This window comes from Dipodomys spectabilis, unplaced genomic scaffold (assembly GCF_019054845.1).
Source record: "Dipodomys spectabilis isolate Male_0828 unplaced genomic scaffold, ASM1905484v1 ptg000191l, whole genome shotgun sequence".
Taxonomy (NCBI): domain Eukaryota; kingdom Metazoa; phylum Chordata; class Mammalia; order Rodentia; family Heteromyidae; genus Dipodomys; species Dipodomys spectabilis.
Genome location: NW_024870868.1, coordinates 1,243,186 through 1,263,181, shown reverse-complemented (window position 1 = coordinate 1,263,181; position 19,996 = coordinate 1,243,186). Strand labels below are relative to the sequence as shown.

At 35.3% G+C, this 19,996-nt stretch overlaps 1 non-coding gene across 1 annotated transcript; it reads left to right on the top strand.

The window, feature by feature from the left end:
• The first annotated feature begins 5,967 nt into the window (after nucleotides 1-5,967).
• Nucleotides 5,968-6,072, top strand: LOC122121608. Its single transcript, XR_006149976.1, has one exon. It is a non-coding gene; the product is annotated as a U6 spliceosomal RNA (small nuclear RNA).
• The last annotated feature ends 13,924 nt before the right edge of the window (nucleotides 6,073-19,996 follow it).

The following is a 19,996-nucleotide window of genomic DNA, read 5'->3' as shown; positions in this document are numbered from 1 at the left end:
ATTACTCTTGTTCCCTGCTCCAGTCTTCCTCTCAACAAGAATAACAGAAACAGAAGAGGAAGGAGATATCTGAGTAACGATCATCTTTCTGTTTACCCTTATCAATTTACCCTCATCCTCTCAAACACTAAAGCCAAAGGAGACTTAACCTGAAGTAGTGGGGGAAATTGGAGGGGGGAAAGTTCATTCTAAATGTGAAAGAGTTTAAATAATTGCGACAGCATTCCAAATATTGAAATAAAACCTTTTCAATTATTAATAAAAAGTAATTCTAAATTTATTGAAAATTTAGAAGACTACAGGGCTCACTACATAGTGGAATCTGCATAATTTAAACTGACTCCTGCTTCTATCATCAAAAATTGAAAATCATCCCTAAACTTCCAATGCTAGGTAAATTACACTTAAACTATGTGGATATAATGCAAAAACATGACTTTAAATTTAGACTGTTGAAGTGATAAGTGATGGAAATTAATGATGGATAGCATAGTGTTGAGAGCATGGAAATTATTTTCCTTCCATCTACAGTGTGTAGAGAAGAAAAAAGCTCTATTGGATGGTCCTGAAGGTCCAATTCTAAATTTAGGACAGAAGGTGAATAGTAAAGGAGACCTGTCTCAGCCATTCATAGATTAGAAATATAGAGAAATATCCTCATTTATGTAGTTCAAACATGGAAGTGAGGATGTGGCAAGCACAAAGCCCAATCCCAAAGGCAGAGATATTTAACAAAATACCATGAAGTTGAAATAAGTCTTAAATAAGGAGCTGGGCTTAAAGGGAGTAGAGCAGAAGAATGGAGAAGGAAATGGTGGACTCATATACTCATATCACTCAATGTACATATGTGAGAATATAAGTAGGAAACTTGAAGGGATAGGTGGGGTTGGGTTAACGGAAGGAAGAAAATTGGAAGGATTGTCAATGATCCAGATGTATTGTACATTGAAATGTACATACCCTCTATTCCACACTGACATGATGGATCAAAGCCCATTTGCACAACTAGCTAAAGAGTAAAAAAATTTTGGTTTTAATATTAAGAGACCAGAAGCATAAACATTTAGAGATAAATAAAAGGATATCATTGACATATTGTTGAGGCTAGTGCACTTTTCAATATACAAATTGTCAAGCCTGCTGAAAATGAAATTTTTATTTTGCCAATTCTTTTTGCAAATTGCTTAAAATATAGAGAACCAAATTCCAACATCCCTTCACTTTCAATAAAAGTGTTATAGGTTTCTCGGTTGTTTCTAAATTTCTTAATGTAATGCATTGGAACTAATTTCATTCCACATTTAAATTTAAATTTTAAATCACTGAAGTCTGTTTAAATCCTCTCACTCAGGCACAGGTATGGATAGATAACTGATGTGTGCAGAATCAGAATTATTCAGAAGGCTGTAAATGGATACTTACCTAGTTTTTTCTCTGTTGTATCATAGAATACAGACTGTTCTAATTGGAAAAAGTTAGCTGTCCCAGGTTTTGTGCATATAAACACTCCATCAACATTTTGTTATTAGAGGATTATTCAAGTTTAGCTATATGTTGATTAGATAATGACTGAGAATGACAGAAAGTTGAGGGAAAACCATTTACACTTCAGTGAGGTGCTGACTTGTGTTTCACAAAGTGTTATGAAAGCTCTCCATGAGGAATCTAGCAGCTGCATTTCTAAAAAGTCCTTGGGTTGTTACACTTTCTGATGATGTATCAATTCAAGTACTTCTCGTTGGAGTTCCAAACTATTCAATGATGCTGAATTAGTTCTTTGTTACATTTTGCAGACCGGTCTTGGTGATGAAATGTGTGCTTTTCAATATTGCTCTCCCAATCCCATTCACAAAACACAGACAAAAACTATGTGAAAAAAGTTGTATTTGTTGACAGTGCATATGCTTTTATTTTTATTACAAACAGAATATAGTAAAAATTTTCATAGCAATTACACTGCACTAGGTTGTGGGCAGATTCTAATGTTAGTAATATACTGTGTTCACTTGGAGAATTTGAGTATCCAAAGTTTTAATATGCCTGTGGTCCTAAAAGCAATACCTTACTGATATTGAGTGACAAATACAACTTCCTATAAGTATAGAAGTTTTCCTTGTATCTTTTTAATATACAGATGGGTTACAGTTACATAAGTAATGAGTACACTTCTTTTTTTTTTCTTTATTGTCGGTCGTGGGGCTTGAACTCTGGGCCTCAGTGCTGTCTCTCAGCTCTTCAGCTCAAGGCTAGTGCTCTACTATTTGAGCTACAGCACGACTTCCGGTTTTCTGGTGGTTTATTGGAGATAAGAGTTTCACGGACGTTCTTGCCCGGGCTGGCTTTGAACTGCGACCCTCAGATCTCAGCCTCCTGAGTAGCTAGGATTACAGGCTTGAGCCACCGGCGCCTGGAATAAGTAAATTTCTAATTGAGCGTTTTTACCCCCTCCTTTGTTTTCCCCTTACTATCCCTTCTCTTCAGAACACCCCAACTCATCCCTCCACTCCGTCTCTGATAAAGTGTCTTGTACATCTCATTGTTACAAGGAGTCAAATTGTATCCTTTCCTTGTATCTTAAATGAAGAAATGCTAGCTTGATTCTACTGATTCTACTTGTGTAGACACACCTAAAATCACTCGCTAAGTCCAAGAGCATATAAATGAAATGCACATCATTTATTGTCAGTCGGTATAGTTGTGTTCTACACATTTATTGAGAGGTAACAAATTATTCTCAAACTTTACTACATTAAAAATATTTTCTTCATTTCTTATTTCCTTGGCCAGGAAATCAGCAAGATCTCAGTCAGCATTTCTCTCATAGGAGTTTTCACACAGGTTGGTGAAATGTTGACCTGAGCTCCAGTCTTCTGAGGACTCACTCATCTGCTTAGGAATTGATGCTGGCTGTTGGAAAAGAGTTCAAGGAAGGATGCCTTAAAGTCTTAATATTTTATTCTTTACCTGTCTTTAAGAGCAAGCATTCCGTGGGGAGCAGGGAGACACCATATGATTTTTACATACTGAGATTTCTGAGTGACTTGATTTCCCTTGTACTGCATTTTGCAATTCGAATCTACCAGAACCTACCAGTTTTAAGAGATAAGAGGAGTGGTAAAGGAACTCTTAGAGACAAATGTATCTTCAACATAATTTGTTCCGAGCATTCCATCTAAGGCATATTCGACAAATAGTGAAACTTGTGTTGCCTGTAACTATGTATCTTTCTTTATGTGTGCATGTATACATATGTTTACATATGTGTGTATTTCTGTGTATAGTAACATACATGTGTACATATATAAGGGCAAATGAAGACATATATGCATATATAAATATACATATATAAATATATGTACAAGAATATATATATATACATATATATATATAGTATATATATATAAAGTGTTCAGTGATTTAATCTATAGTTCCCAGCACATTGTCATTCTCACAAAGTATACATGATAAACTGCTCTGAGGATCTGTGCTCTATGATGGGCATCCTTTGTACTCACTTCCCCCATTACCTTGTTTTTCATCCCTGTGAACAACTTTGGTCTACTTTCCATAGGATAGCTTTGTTTTCATTACATGTAGTTACTTTTGCAGTCTCAACTCTCTAATAATGCTGCTTCATCCTAGGGCTAAGATTTTAGGTGTGGACATTTAATATCCCTCCTGATTCAGACTGTACTTGATGTTTTCTTTAAATAAATATTTTGTTCTTCAATGAAAAAGGTTGTTTGTCAAAGAAAAAGAACTTTTAGGTCACAAGTTAAAATATCTTATCCATCCCAATGATTCTTATGAGATAAAATTTGTAATATTATTAAAAATGAACAGGAATTCCAGATCTGTTGTTTTGCCATTTAGAATGGCAAAGAATAACATCACATCACTCTTATAATTCTTAAAGAATGCAAGGGAAACTGTTGGTCCCTATATGTTCCCACAAATTCAGTAGATCTTGAAGGATAATAGTAGACAGCAGAAATTCTAAGTAGCAGACATGGAGAATGAAAGAGAAAGAGAGGAATGAGAGAGTGTGAAAGAGGGAGAGAAATATCATAATACTGAAAGTACATAACAGATAAGCAAGAGATGTATGAGAATATTCATACTGCTATCTTTAGATTCTACATGTATATTTGAAAGTATTTCATGTATGATAATCCATCAATATAAAATATAAAATGATTTTGATAAAAAAATAAAAATGATGCAGAAGATATTATAAATGCAAAAACAATCTTCACAGAAGCAAACTCTAAGAAATATCTCAAAACTTTGAAAAGGATAAAGTGGCTGAAAGTAGAATAAATTTAGAAGTATAACAATTCAAAAAAATATAAAAGATACCCATATATTTCAGTATATAACCCAAAGCAGAAAGCAAATGTTGTTTAGATGATTTTTTTTAAAAACACAGTCTCTCAGGTGCTGGGAAGGTGGCTCAGTGGTACAGTGCTTGCCTTGCATGCATGAGGCCCTGAGTTTGATTCCTCAGCACCATGTAAGTAGAAAAAGACAGAAGTGGTGCTGTGGCTCAAGTGGTAGCGCTCGCCTTGAGCTCAGGGATAGCAGTCAGGCCCCAGTGTTCAAGCCCCATGACCAACAAAATCAAAATAAAAAACAAACCAAAACAAAACACCGTTTCTCACTTTTGTGGCCTCAACTCTGTAATGATGCTGCTTCAGCTTAGGGCTAAGATTTTATGTGTGGATATTTAATATCCCTCCTGATTCAGACTGTACTTGATATTTTTTTAAATAAATATTTTGTTCTTCATTTTCTTTTTTGTAAATTCACATGCACCTATAAAAAATGATTTGGCCATCCCAGTAACCTTCTCAATGTACCCCCTGATGACGACTTACAAAAAGTTGTATTATATTACAAGGGAAACAAATGCTACAAGTAAGAAAAACAATATCTAAATATTAATGATTAATAAAATTAAAAAACCAAACAGTTACCAGTGTTTTCAGTATTTGAAGTGTACTACATAGCAGATTTTACTATTTTCTCATATTCCTGTACATTTAAAACTGGATAAGATTATGATGTTTAACAAGAGTTTTATAGGCTATAAATAGTCTTTAAAGTTATCCACTAAGATTATTTTATATGACTCATCTCAGCATTTGTATATGGCTTATATCACCATTTGTTCCTCACTAACATATAAAGTAAGGAAGCCCTAAATTTAACAGAAACTGTGTAATTAACAAAGTTTTAACTCTTCACTCTGCTTCTTTACACAAATACTTTGCAACTTCTCATTAGTAATATTTATTTTTTTGTTTGTTTGTTTGTTTTTGTTTTTGTTTGGTCCAGTCGTGGGGCCTGAACTCTGGGCCTGGGCGCTGTCCCTCAGCTCTTCAGCTCAAGGCTAGCGTTCTACCACTTGAGCCACAGCGCCACTTCCGGCTTTTTTCTTTTTGCTTATGTGGTGCTGAGGAATCGAACCCAGGGCCTCATGCATGCAAGGCAAGCGCTCTACCACTGAGACCACCTTCCCAGCCCTCAGTAGTAATATTTCTATAAACTGAAATGGACATACTTAGTTGCATATGTCTGCTACTATAAATCTTAAATACTTTATAGAAAAGTTTTATGACCTGCCAAACAGTCCTAATTTTGGCATATATAAGCAAATTCCCAAAATTAAATACTCTAAAACATTAAAACTTTTTAACAAACCTGAACACTTGCTGCAGTGTTCATTGTGACAGGTGCCTTGTATAGAATAATTGAATTCCTCCTCCTACACATCTCTTGAACAACAAATATCTGGAATTATTTTGTTTTTGACATTTGAATCTTGACTATTCTTAAATGTGTGCTTATGTAAGAAATACATTGTTCTAAAATTTCACAAGAATTCTTTTGAATTTACTTCTTTTGAAGTTTAAGAAAATCAGTTTAAGAAAATCAGTTCCAGTTTACATATAAAAATGTACTGTGCACAATTCAGCAGCACATTAAAAAAATGGAACAATACAGAGAAGATTAGCATGGCCTCTGCACAAGGTCGACATGCAAATTCGTGAAGCTTTTCATATTTTTACAACATCAGACGCTGGAGAGGATGTGGCCACAAGGGGACCCTATGGCATTCTTGGTGGGAGTGTAAACTTGTTCTACCATTTTGGAAAGCAGTATGGAGGCTCCTCAAAAGACTCCATATAAAGCTCCTCTGTGACCCAGCAATCCCACTTTTGGGGATTTACAAACAAGACCATACTAAAACTACCAGCACAACTATGTTTACTGCAGCATTATTTACCATAGCTAAGATATGGAGCCCACCCCGTTGGCCCTCCGTAAATAAATGGATCATGAAAATGTGGTATATATACACAATGGAATTCTATGCCTCCATCAGAAAGAATGACATGGCCCAATTTGTTAGGAATTGGAACGACTTGGAAAAAAAATTAAGTGAAGTAAATCAAGTCCAAAGAAACATACGTCCCATGGTTTCCCTTATTTTCAATACCTAATATATGTCTGGGATAAGCAGAAAAGATCAAAAGCTATGTGCATATGACCAGATAAGATGCTATTAAGTGAAATGAACCCCAAGATAGCGACACAAGTGTTTTTATTTTCTTTCTTGCTCTTGTTTCTAACATACTTATAATGTGAGATGTGATTTAACTGTTTCTCTTTATGTTCCCCCCCCTCACGCTATACCCCTGTTTTCACTGTATTTGGAGTTGGTACACCTACATCCTGTGTATACGTTTCTCTAATTTGGTGAGAGGAAGGGAAATACAAAATGCTTAAATAGGGTTACAGGTTGACCCCTTGTAACAATGAGATGTACAAGACACTCTGTTAAAAAATGAACTTAACAATTTAGGCAGGGGAAGGGGGAGGGTAGTGTATTGTGGAGTTTGGAGGGAAGGGATGGTGGGGGAAAACAAAGGAGGAGGTAACAATGCTTGTTAGGAAATGTATTCATTATTTGCTCATGCAAATGTCCTCTGTACAGTATTTTTACAATAAAAAGTATAAAAATGTTCTTAGATGGAAGAGTTTATTTTCTCTATTTTACCCATATAATATCGTTAACAAAGAAATTGATGCAGAACACTGATATGAAGGTATTTTGAATAAATGTGCTGCTTGTGGAATTAAGTTATCTCAGAACAGCCACAAGGCACCACTGGGATGCAGAAGCTTGCTATGTTTTGAGGCTAAGAGCAGGGCTAGGTCTCATCCCTTTTACTACCAGCATTGATAACACACTCAGATTTACATTTACTTTGCCCTGATTGGCTTCCAACAGTTATCCACAGATCTCAGGCTCCTGAATAGATATCCTAAGTAGATAGGATTACAGGTGTGGCCAGCCAGCACAAGGCTTTCAGAATAAATTTAAAAGTAGAAGAAAATTTACTTCATCTTCTTTTGAAGCATTTTGGAGTGATTATATGTGAATTTATTTCGTTTTGAGATTCTTAAATGACATTATGTGAGGGTATTTAAAAGTTTTAGTCCTTTTTTAAAAAGGATACTGGAGCTTTGGGACAGAAGCCCCCTTTTAAAACCAAGAGTCCAGAGTCATTTTTGGAAAACAAGGTAAAATAGATAAAATAATTATTTTTTTTTAAAAAGCATAAAAACAGGTTTGCAAGTGTGGAGATTGCATCTGTCAGAGATAGTTACAAGACTAAGCCTTTTGTGTCTGTTTACAAAAATATCCCGTTAGTTAAAAAAAAAAAAGTAATTTTGGTAAATTGTCCTGCGCTATTGTCTAAACAGTCTTAAAATCCAAGGGTCCAAAGCCTGCCAAACCTATGCAATGTATCCTTAACCAGTCTGTGTAGGAATTTGCAGCCCAGCATGAGGTGAGACACTCCCTTGGACCCACTGAGAGATTCTGCTGCTGCTGCTGCTGCACACCCTAATGGGTAAAGTTTAAAGACAGCCTGACAGTCACCTGGAGGAAATCTACATTGTCACATAGACCACCCCCACCATGGTAAAAGAAGACTGACCTCCTGCCTGGCTCCATCACCTGAGACTGCATGCCAGTGGAAAACTCAGATCTTGTGGGACCTTCATTTTGGTGAAATCCAAAAACCCTCTCTATTCCCACAGTGGATATTGGGGGCAAAGATATCACTGTCTTGCTTGCCTCAGGCACTTCAGTGCATAGTGACTGGAAATCCACTCTATAGTCACAGCCTTGTTTGGCTCTGGTTTGGTAATACTCTGAGTGTGTTATCAATGCTGGTAGTAAAAGGAATGAGACCCAGCCCTGCTCTTAGCCTCAAAACCTAGCAAGCTTCTGCATCCCAGTGGTGCCTTGTGGCTGTTCTGAGATAACTTAGTTCCACAAGCAACAGGAAAAAATGGTCAGTGTTAAACTCTAGCCACAAACAAGCTCAAGGAATTGTAAAAAAGAGGAGGGTAATAAAGAAAGCTTTAGAAACAACTGGGAAAAATTGGTATCCTCTGGATTAAAAAAAATGTACGGGCCTTTCGTACTGTTAATTTTGTTACTCATAATTGGATCTTGTAAAAAGAGATCAGGACAGTCCATTTTTGGTTCTGAGATCCCAATACCAAACCGTAAATATAAAAGACTGTGCCAATTAAGGGACCAAGATTGGTCCCCGATGCTCTAGAAGAGGAGGGAATGAAGAGCTAAAGTTACTCCATTTTAAGATTAACCCCACCGACTTGTAGCTGTGCTGCCCTCAGAATAACCCTGAATGAGGAACAGTTCTCAAAAAAAAAGCAGGTTACCATCAACCCTGCCCACCCTTAAGGAACAGAACAGTTGCCTAATTGTTCCATCATAAAAAGTTAAGTGGGATCAACCCACTGAACTTGTGAACTTGCTTGTGTGGAAACCCCCTAGACTTGTTTGTTTGATACCATAAAAGCTGTGCTACTTTTGTACTAGGGGCCTCTTAGAGTCACCGGTTACAGAGTGCGTGGAGGACCAAGCTCAAGCTTTTAATAAACGTCTTTGCTGTTTGCATTGATTGTGATCTCTAGTGGTCTGTGAGAGGGCAACTGAAATCTGGTACTTCATTTCCACTGGAATTTCTTGAATGTCTTCACACTTTTTAAGGAATATTTTCTTATGTATAAAGTATGTAGCTAAAGGATTTTATTTATTTCCTGTTATCAATTTTTATATTTTTTATTTAACCTTTTCTACAATCTCGTTATTGCCTCTTGTTGCTAAAACCTCATGAGTTTCTCACTATTTGAAAGACCTATTTTGTTCTCTGGGTAAATTTCCATTTTATTTGATTTCTGAGCTGCCCAAATAATACTTTTTAAAGTTCATGATATATACTTCTGGCTGCTTTGTCATGTACACTTTTCCCTTACAGTCACAGTCCTGTTTGAATTGTGGTAATAAAATGCTTGTGGCTGGATAAATGATGAAACAAAGAAGGATATTCAGCTCACATCATGGTGAATATATAGTCCAAACCACATGGTTCTATCAAGGTAGGTGGCAAAAATAGGGATCAGCCATGTTCACAAAAGGGAAATGGGCTGGGCACCAGTAGCTTATTCCTGTAAATCTAGCCCTGTGAGAAGCTGAAATCCATAAGATCACATATCAAGGCTAGCCTGCACAAATTTTTGCTTGCTTTTTAATCTTGTGCATCATTCTAGTAATTTAACAAATGTTCTGACAGGAAGGAGGCAAGAGGGAAATTAAAATTTAATGGACTGCATTCTAAGGTATGGTTCCATTAACAAGTTTCTTTTGTTGTTGTTTGTATTGCTTTTTAATTATTTTTAATAGTTGTACAAAAGAGTTCCATTTAACAAAGCAGTTTATGAATACAATAAATTTTTGATCAGTGTCACAGCTTTGAGCATTCTCACTCATCCCTTCACTACTCACTCCTTCCCGTACTCTTCTTAATTTATGAGGATATATAGTGGAAACTTGACTGTCTTCTCCCCCTCTTCTCCTCTTCATTAGTAGAACCCCTTCTTCTCACTTCCCTTCCCCACCCACTTGAGTATCACTTCCTGGCATTTATTTTGTTGAAATTTAAATTAGCCTTTCAAAGGAACTATATTTTTTGAGATCTCTCATGAATCTACCATACATGTAGAATTTTTATATGTATTTCTGATTTATGAAAACAAAATTATCATTTGTACTATCTTCTATCATAGACAAAGAAAAAAGTTACTGTTTTGTATGGTAATGTCCTTGCAACATTGTTTTTCTTTTCTTTTTTGGGTACAATTTTTATTGTAAAAATGCTGTACAGAAGGATTACAGTTACATAAGCAAAGTAAGTACATTTCTTATTGATCATTGTTGCCTCCTCCTTTGTTTTCCCCCTATCATCCCTTTCATCCCACCTGCATAACTTATACTGAACCCCTCCAGGCTGAAGTTGTAAAATTCGTTTTCAACATAGTGTTTTGTACATCTCATTGTTACAAGAGGTCAAGCTGTATCCTTATTTAACCATTAGGGACACAAATATCTTTTTTACTTTCTAATATATTGTAATGTACCATGTGATTTTTTGTTGTTGCTTTGTATGTTCCTTCCCCATGTTATACTTCCTATTTTCACTCTATTTGATGTCAGTGTCCTGCATCTTGTATATATGCTTCTCTAATTCAGGGAGGGGAAGAGAAAATACAACATTTTTTATCTTTTGTAATTTTTCATGTGCTTGTTTAAGTTTATATTTTTAAGGTTTTTAAAATTTTAATTGTAAAAGTGATGTACAGAGGAGTTACAGTTACATGAGTAAGGTAATGGGTGCATTCATTTTTTTTTTTACTTTTTTATTGTAAAGTTACTATAGAGAGGGATTACAGTTACATGAATAAGGTAATGAGTACACTTCATATTGATCATTGTTGTCCTCTCCTTTGTTTTCCCCTGCTATCCCTTCTCGCCCCACCTCCCCAACTCCTCCCTCCCCCAATACCAAAGTTGTAAAGTTTGTTTTCAACATAGTGTCTTGTACATCCCATTGTTACAATAGGTCAACCTGTCTCCTTGTTTCAGCATTTTGTTATTTCCCTTCCCCTTCCCAAATTAGAAAGATGTATTTACAAGAAACAGGGCACTGGAATCAAATACGAGTTATATCATGGGGGAAGAACATACAAAAGAAACAAAAAAATCACATAATACATTGTAAGTACATTAAAAACAACCGCAACAAAGATGAAAACCTCTTGTGTCTCAATTATGGGAACTCTTTTGTTTAACTATTTAAAGATAAAAATATTTTTAAAAAGTCAGAATCATAGCCAGGTGTCAGTGGCTCACGTATGTAATCCTAGCTACTCAGGAGGCTGAGATCTGAAGATCACTGTTCAATGCCAGCCTTGGCAGGAACATCCATGAGACTCTTATCTCCAATTAATCACCAGAAAATCAGAAGTGGTGCTGTGACTCAAGTGGTAGAGTCCTTGCCTTGAGCTAAGAGCTCAGGGACAACACCCAGGTCCAGTGTTCAAACCCTATGAACAACAACATCAGCAATGACAACAAAGAAGAATCATGATACTTGCAAATAATAGGAACTTAAACATGTATAACCTGTCACACAATAATGAAAACTTTGCATTATACTGTTCAATATTTTTACACACACACACACACACACACACACATGGTTCTACGTGTAACCCAAAAGCTAATCAAATACCTTAAACATTAATTATTGTTGAGGTACATTTTATCTCAGATATCCTTTATACAAAAACAGCTGTGCCTTTCAAATTCTAATGAAAATATTTTTGAGGAATAAATACTACAAAAGGCTTTCATATATTCCTGATTATTAATGTCCTTATTAAACTACTTAAATGTGACCAGTTAAAACTTTTTATATTTCCTTCATTTTTTATTTACCATAGAAAATGACTTTAAAATAATGATTTTTAAAGTACAGTATTTAATGTTCTCTCTTTAATTGTGATAAGAACACAACATAAAATCTATTCTCAGCATTTTTTTTCAATGTGCAGTACCATATTGTACATTAGAAGCAAAATATTAGACCACTGGTTTCTGGAACTTTTTATCTTATGTAACTTAAACTTTATTCTCCTTTCTCAACTTTGTTTGACTTGTGTCTAAAAATATCTGTATGTAACTTAACCTTTTCTTGCTTTAATTATTACTTACTTGCTATATGGGAGGAAGTAGAGAAGTTTGGAGCCATTCCTGTGTTTTTTAAACTTCTGTCTGTAACTTGATCTTTGAGAAGATAGAATGACAAAGTATTTAAAGAGAGTGCATTTTTATGAAAACATTCTTTGGATTTTTAAAACTTTCTTCCCCTAGTTTTGAGTTTTATATTTTCTTTTTGCTATTACTGGGGTTTGAACTTAGCGCTATATATTCATTTGGTTTGCTTATTTGACTGATACTTCATCCCCTGATCTATACCTCCAGCATAGATTTTGTTGGTTGTTTTGGAGATGGACAACTGAAAGATGTGTCATCAGGGTCTCAAATAGCAATCCTCTCAGTTGTAGCATCTAAGAAGGGATTATGATATGAACTACAAGTGACTCTCCAAATTTTCGATTTTGTGCTCAGGTAAATTTAATAATGTCCAGTTTCAAAGCATATGTTTATTTAAATAGATGCTGTTTTTGAATTGACAGATGAAATTATATTCCATAAAATATTCTATTGGGAATGTCTGTTTCATATTAATTGTATTAACTCTGTCTACTTTTAACATTTCTGACATTTTATTTCCTTGGGAAAAGTTGATTAAAAAGTAACTTGAAATTAACAGCATTCTTAACCTGGTCCCAAAGCCTTAATCAGACTGTGTATGTCCTTGACTATACTATGGGCACCAATGTTGACAGAACCTTTTTTTCTGAAACAGAAGATAGGTATATATGATCTGTCTTCAACATTTTCTTGATGCCCTTCCCCCCAGTCCCATCAAGCACAATATTTGAAGCAAAAGAATCCTTGCTCTGGGGTTATCCCCTGGGCCAACTGGATAAAATGAGCAACAAAGGCAAAGCTGATTGGTGACACTGTTGAGGTTTGGAAAGAAGGCAATCTTGGATGATAAAATTTGACAAATGCAAGAGACTAGTCTAGGAAGAAGACTTCAAAGGAACATTATCCCACTTCTCAGGTAACTCTCAGGCCAAGGCCACGTCCACTGATACAATTATGTCATCTGCTGGATTAATAAATGATTGCATTGAAGATAGGTGTTAATTTATAAACCTGGTCTTCAACCAGAGTGCCAAGAACAAGGAAATCTCTATCTCTTCAACAATTTTTGCTGGGAAGGTTGGATATCCATTTGATAAAAAAATAAAATTTGATCCTATCACCTATCATAAACACAAGTCAACTCAAAATAAAAACTAACCAAACACAAAACCTGTAAACTCTTAGAGAAAAGCCACATGGAGGAAAAGCTCATTATCATCAATGCTGACAGTGATTTCTTTTGTATGACACTTAAAGCAGAGACAAAAGCAAAATAGTCAGGTGGGACTAAGTGGAACTAATGTAACTTCTGCACATCTAAGGCAGCAATCAACATGAAAAATATGACTTATGCAATGATAAAAATATGTATAATTATTTAACACATAATATACATTCATGTCCAATACACATAAACAACTCCTACAACCCAATAGCAAAATGAATGAAATAATTTGATTAAAAATTACAGATAATACATTTGAACATAATTTCTTACAAGGAGACATTCAAATGCACATTACATATGCAAAACTATTCCTACCATCACTAATCATCATATTAACAAGAATGGGGTTGGGTTTGCAAAATTAAATTTGCAAAAGGAAATTCAATCAAGTGCATGAAAGCATAATATTGGGAACTGTTAGGATGTTACATAAGAAAAGCAGTATAAGAATCATAAAACATGATAAAGCATTTGTAAAAAAACTATAAAGTACATGCATAGACAATAAACATACATGAATTTTCTAGGAAAATGGTCGCTTTCTTCTTTCTTCTTAAAAATAGTGTTCAATATATTGAATCTATGCCAGGTGTAATAAAAACTGAAACACTGAATTTTAAAGAGTAAGAATTTTAAGTGGATAAGTATTAATGAGAGACAAATTAACCAAGAAAATTAACTAGGAAATTAAAAACAACGCACACAGATCCTTGTGGTGTCAACGTGAAAATTCTGTACCATTCTGTGTACTTCCTAGAAATGTCATAGTTGGCCCATATTTTGTAGTTAATCACTAGATTTTTTTTTATTAATTCTGTTTAGTACCAAGAAATCATCCTTATTGTCCAAGAGGTCCAGGACCTAGACTGAAGTAAAGTCTTAGTATACATCACTTGTTTTAATAAATAAGCAAAACAATGAGCAATTTTCCTCAATAATTTGAGATTAATAATCTATATTCAAGTCATTGTGAGGGGAAGGGCTTTAGTCAAGAGACTTTAGACTTTCTTTAAGGCTTCTTTGTTGAAGAATCTTAAGAAAAATAGTTGAACATAGATGCCATTAAGAAACACCTGAAGCAGACACCCTGAAAACATTACAGAATGGAATAGGAGAAACTCTAGACCTCCTTGGCACAAGCCAAAGAATTTTCTTAGTAAAGACCCAGAAACACAAGTCAATGAAAAATCGAACAATGAGATTGTATTAAATTGCAGAGTTTTTGTATGGCAAAGGACATAGTTAGCAAGATCAGTAGAAAGCCAATGGACTAGGAGAAGATCTTCACTTTCCATACAACAGACAAGGGTCTAATATCTAAAATATACTTGGAACTCAAAAATTTAAATCCCCTCAAAACAAATCCTCAACGAAACAACCACCACAGTAATAAGTGGGCAAATACTTAAAGAGAGACTTAGCTGAAGAAGAAATAAGAATAGACAATAGACACATGAAAAAATGCTAAATTTCTCTGGCCATAGAAGAAATGCAAATCCAAACAAAATTGAGATTCCACCTCATCCCAGTTAAAATGACTATAATCAAAAATCTCCTAACAACAGATGCTGGAGGGGATGTGGCTAAAAGGGAGCCCTACTGCATTGTTGGTGGGAGTGTAAAGTTGTTCAACCAAGTTGGAAAGTAGTATGGAGTTTCCTCAAAAGACTACACATAGAGCTCCCTTATGATCAGCAATCCCACTCTTGAGCATTTACTCAAATGATCACAAACAAGGCCATACTAAATCTACCATCACAACTATATTTATCACAACATTATTAACCATAGCTAAGATATGGAACCAACACAGATGCCCCTCAGTAGATGAATGGATCAAGAAAATGTGGTATATATATATATATATATATATATATATATACAATGGAATTCTATGCTTCCATCAGAAAGAATGACACTGGAAAAAAAAAAACTTAGAAAAAAAGCATAGTAAGTGAAATTAGCCAGGCCCAAAGAAATATAGAATCCCTTAACATTATTCTCGATGCTCTTTAGAAAGCAAATATATTTCTGTTCCTGAATAAAACAGAGAATTAAAGATTTAGATAAATTACACTGAATGCTGCCAGTGGTGTCTCCTCCAGTGAATGTAAAAATACATTTAGCATGAAAACTAGGACCAGATGTTACCTTAACAATCATCTTTCAAGTGTATCCAGTGAGCTGCCCTGCTCCCCAATGCTCTTTTGACTTCTCATAATGAAGATGGTTTTCTTATGGGTATGAAAGCATAGAAAAGGTGTGACTGGCAGTGGTGATTTAAGACATAATCATGTTATGAACTTCCTTTGTGAAATTGGATAGCAATTCACCAACATACAAAGAAGCTGGAGAATCCTGCAGTAGTAGATTTCTTCTCTTCACCCTGTCGCACAGAGATAGGGGAATTTTCTTGCCATGTATTAGGCAAGAGGAAAACAAGGGACATAAAGAGTGCTTGTGATTCCATTCTACTCCATTTAAAATAAGCAACGAGGCAGAGAATTCTAGGGGGAACACAAGCTCTGGTGACAGGATTTCATCTATAGTTGAAGTGTTAAGGAACCACTCCACTGGGAAGAGTGTCATTCTACAGGACAGACCTGAGGGTCTAATGGATGACTTCATCCTGTCAAGTCAGCCCAGACAAATGGAATTAAAGTGTTTTCACTGATGGAATCCAAATAGTGCAGGTTCACAAGATAGCACCCTTCCAGGACTCAAGCATCAACCAACACAGATAAAAGAAAGAGCTTTGAACCAATCGAATACTACATAGGTGAAGGATTCTGTGTGGACACAATTAATATGGATTTGCTTTCTGAATCAAATTTGCCTCCCTTATATAGTAAACAAAAATATGCTGTCAATTTTAAAATAAGGGGAAAAACTTTTTTAATGAACCACGTTTGCGACATAATCAGGCTAAAATGTGAGTTATAATAGGAGTTTGACTTCAGAAATATCCATGATTTAATGTCTCATCCAAGAATTTAACATAAAATTATGTTGAATTCGATGTGTGCTTCCTTGTTGCTCTTTGAATCTTCTCCGCCTTCTCATTTAGAATCTGCTGATATCAACTTCTTTGCAATCTTCAAGATATTTTCTTCAGACTAAAATATATTTCCTACCCTCTGGTTCAAGTGTCCATTTCTTGTAAGTGGTCACCCAAGATTACTCTAGAAATCTAGAGTTACTTCTCTTCAGGAAACCTGTGGATGGGACATCCTTCCAGAACCAGAAATGTCCTGCTGCCTATCACCCACGTCCTTCATGACTAAAACCAATAACAATGGTTTCCTCCCATCACCTCAAAATTAATTGTGTGATGATGAGTGAATGAATGAAGTGCAGATTGAAAATAATTCTTATTCCAAGTCCTTTCAAAAGTGTTCATTCGGGGCTGGGAAGGGGGCTCAGTGGTAGGTTGCTTGACTTGCATGCCTGAGGCCTTGGTTTCGATTCATCAGCACTACATAAGCAAAAAGAAAAAAGCCGGAAGTGGCGCTGTGGCTCAAATGGTACAGTGATAGCCTTGAGCTGAAGAGCTGAGGGACAGCGCCCAGACCCGGAGTTCAGCCCCCACTACCGGACCGAAAAAAGAAGTGTTCATTCAAAGTAAGAGGGAATGTATACATTTTTCTTTAAAACAAAAATTACAGCCATTGTTTTTTTCAGCACCTCATGAATACAGCACTGAAGGAATCTGCTGAGGTTAAGTCAATAATTTTGGTGTCACACACACCTGGTGTCCCAGTGACCAGGCTATGTGTTAAAAAAAATCTACTTTGTGTGTCAGCAATTAAAGTTGAAAACTGCAGAAGGGACTGTAATTCAGGGGAAGAATTTAGATTTCCTAAAATAGCGAAATTTCACATGCAGAAAACAAAAACAGATTTTAAAAACTCCCCAAGAGCAGCAAGAATAGGATATGTGATAGGGGAGGAGAGAAGGATTTTACTAAAATTCTGTCCAGAAGTGACTACATAATGTCACAAAATGAACAAGTCTTCACACATCAATACATTCAGAAGTCTGTACCCCCATCTATGATGTGGCTCAGGACTTACATTGCTTTGCCATTACTATTGCACTGAAAGTGCATTTCTTTTACTGCCTTTTAGGTATGCAGGAGAACAACTTAACTTCCTTATTACTTCCACCCTAGCTGGAGGAGCATTTAGAAGAAACATTGAGAAGCTATTCATTGATCTACTTAGTTTTGAATTTACTGTGTGGTTTTGTTGGCAAAAGTGAACATACTTTTATACAAAAATGTATGAACCCCTAGGAAAATGAAAACCACCTTTTTACCCCCTATCAGCACTCTGACCACTAGCTGTCATGTCCCCACAGGACGGCTAGTGTTATTTAAAAGACTCAAGTATTTAGATAATACAATTTTCTCTACTTTAACATTATCCAGTGGCTTTCTGAGGAGCATTATGTTCTATTTTTCTTCCTTGTTAACTCTTCTTCCTTTAATGGCAAGCCCTTTTTTGCCACATACCTCCAGAGCAAGGCTTTTGCGAAGACAGAGATTTTTTTTTGCCTTTGCTGTTATCCTCAATTTGGATTTTCTCTCCAACATAGGTTGGCTTATCTCCCTTCATTTCCCAACTTAACTAGCACTTCTTCTGGGAGTCCCTTTCTTGAACATTTTTTCTGAATTTGTAACCATCCATTTTAGTCTCATGTAGGATTGTCCAATTTAATTTCTATCATTAAAAGTTTTTTTCCTCAAATTATTTGCTGAGTTCACTTAAGGCTTCCATTCTTAAGTAACTGAAATTCTAAGAATAAAACCATGCACATAATAACTATTTTTAAAAACGAGTTAATAAGCCCCTAAATATACCCTAGAATTTGCAAATATTTTGTTATTTACTTCAGGTAGTTCTGTTCTAGATTTCCCATGGAACAAAAAAATCTACGATCTACCAAGAGCCAAACTGGCATCAACTCTCATCTTTCTTCTTTACCACTAATGGTCCAATCACTCAGATATAAGGCAGAAGGATTCAGGCAGCTGTTTTAAGAAGGTGATTAAGGCCACATTAACATCAACAATATGATGGCTTAAGAGGCAACATTTAATATTTGTAGAAACGATTACGTATAATGGTAACACTCTTAGTCAAAAACACCAGAAATTTTGTGAGAGGAATGAGAACACCACAATAAAAATGTAGACTGAAACAGAAAACAGCATGAAAGTTGAACATTCGTGTTGCCAGATTTCTCTTTATTGACTCATCTTTGATAAAAGTGTAAACAATGCTTTCGTTTGTACCAATTTCTTATAGGTCTCTTAAGTAAATTTCACTCTAGTACCACTAAAACTAACATTTACTTCATGAATACAGAATGTGTTCATTGTGTCCGTACTAAGTAATTATTATGTAATTTAACATTTTCAACAGCTTGTCAAGCTGCAAAGTAGATCCTCATGGAAGATTGTAGCCTCAGAGAACCTGAAATCTCCCAGTTGCTATCTGGTAAAGCCAGTATTTAATCCCTGGTTAATTTGTCGCCTGATCCCATGGTTAACTAATTTAATTGTTTTATTTACTCTCAAGCTGAAAAATAAATTATGATATGTAAATGGAAAATTGGGCTGTTATCATGTAGAATTAAGTGATAATTCCACTTGTACCTTATATTATTTTCAACCTAAAAATACAATAAAAATTTTCACATTTTGAGCATCTATTAGCCCATAGTACATTATTAATTATATTGTATGCAATCTATTGGCTCATTATGCATGGGCATTCATTTTGATATGTCCATATGTGCATAGAGTGTACCTTGTTTAGCTTTCTCCTTTCCATTTTTTTTCCTTCATCCATTCTCCCAGCTTTACAAACAAACCTCAATAAGCTTCATTGTTTCATTTTCATACCTGTAGGAAAAGAATATCTACCATATTTATTTAAAATAAATTTCAGACTTACTATGTTGCTATATCCTTGTCTGATTTCTTGGTTGACTGAAACTTTGTTAATGCCTAAACCATTTAGCTTGCATTAGTTTTCAATATAGCTTCTACTTTATGGAGGTATGAGTGGTAAAGATTTCAGAAAAGCATGTAATTTGCACAAAGTGAGCTATCTACTGATTTTTCAAGGTTATAAGAATAATATGTAAATTGGAGAACAAAATTGGTCTTAACATGTACTTGTCTACAGAAAAGCATGAACAGAAAAGCATAGAAGATCAAGTGATTGGAGTCATTCCTTCTAAAGTTATAGATTTAAGTAAGAGACTCAAGAATAATATGTACACAATTTTTAATTACAGGTTAGTGTAGGAATATTTTTAATCAAAATGATCTGATAGAAAAATGAAAATATCTCCAATGTTTGTATAAAAACAGTTTTATAAATTTTGGGGGTTAAATTGATCCATATTCGCATCTTGACAAAGATATAATCACCAAGCAGGGCACTGGTGACTCACACCTGCAGCTATTCATGAGGCTGATATCTGAGGATCTCATTTCAAAGACAGTGGGGTGGAAAAGTCTGTGAGACTCTATT